Here is a 1,307-nt window from a genome sequence, read left to right as displayed (position 1 = left end):
GAATATCAGTAAATAACTTCAAAAAGAAATTCCATTTACAATAGTATCTAAAATAATAAAATACCTAGTAATAAATTTCACCATGGAGGTGAAAGACTTGTACACTGAAAATTACAAAACACTCCTAAAAGAATATATAGAAATATATCCCATGTTCATTAATAGAAAGACTTAATGTTAAAATTTTAATACTACCCAAAGCAACTTACAGATTAAATGCAATTCCTATCAAAATTTCAACAATCTTTTTTACAGAAATAGAAAAACTAATACTCAAATTCATATGGAATGCAAGAGGTCTGTACTACAATGCAAGTCATCTATCCAATCAGTAATCAAAAGAGTATGAGCATATTTGAAACACGGACTTGGGGGGGGAGGGGACCAAGGGCAACATACGTAACCTAAATATCTAAAAAGAGTATGAGCAATCCTACTACCTTTTTACCCAAAGGAAAAAATACATTCTATAAAAAAGATATCTGCACTCGAATGTTTATGGCAGCACAATTCACAATTGTAAAGATGTGGAAATAACCCAAGTGTCCATTAACACATGAATGGATTAATAAAATGTGGTATATGTATACCATGGAGTACTACTCAGCCATAAAAAATGGTGAAATAATACCTCTTGTATTATCCTGGATGGAACTGCAGTTCATTCTTCTAAGTGAAGTATCATAAGAATGGACAACAAACAGCACATACACTCACCATTAAATTGGTACTAATTGATCAATACTTACATGCACACATGGAGTGACATTCAGTGGGGATCAGGCAGGTGGGAAGAGAGAGGAAAGGATGTGTAAATTCACAGCTAAGGGGTGTGCTGCATGCTGTCTGGGCATGTGCATGCCTGCAGCTTTGACTTGGGCAGTGCAAAGGCAATTTATGTGATCAAAGTGTTTGTATCCCCATAATATTCTGATATAATAATAATAATAAAAAGAATTTCAAGATGGCAACATTAAAGCATGGGCCTCTGTGCAATTAAACAAGTCTCATGCCTATGAATCCAGTGCTGTGTTCATAATCAAAAGAGCTTCAAAAGATTTGGAATTAGAGCTAGATTTGAATTGTAACACTCTGTGTCATCATGAGTGACCTACTTTACCTTCTTGCTCCTCAGTTTCTTGATATGTACAGTTTGCAGATAATCGTTACCCTGAATATTTGAGAAAAACAAGTTGGGTAATATGCAAAAGTCCAATGGAAATACATGGCATATAGCAGATAATAAAAAACCTCAAATCCCAAATGAAAAAAAAAAACAAAAAACAAAAAACAGAAAACCAAAAGAG

This window comes from Propithecus coquereli, unplaced genomic scaffold (assembly GCF_000956105.1).
Source record: "Propithecus coquereli isolate 6110/MARCELLA unplaced genomic scaffold, Pcoq_1.0 Scaffold19, whole genome shotgun sequence".
Classification (NCBI taxonomy): domain Eukaryota; kingdom Metazoa; phylum Chordata; class Mammalia; order Primates; family Indriidae; genus Propithecus; species Propithecus coquereli.
This window is presented reverse-complemented; position numbering follows the sequence as displayed.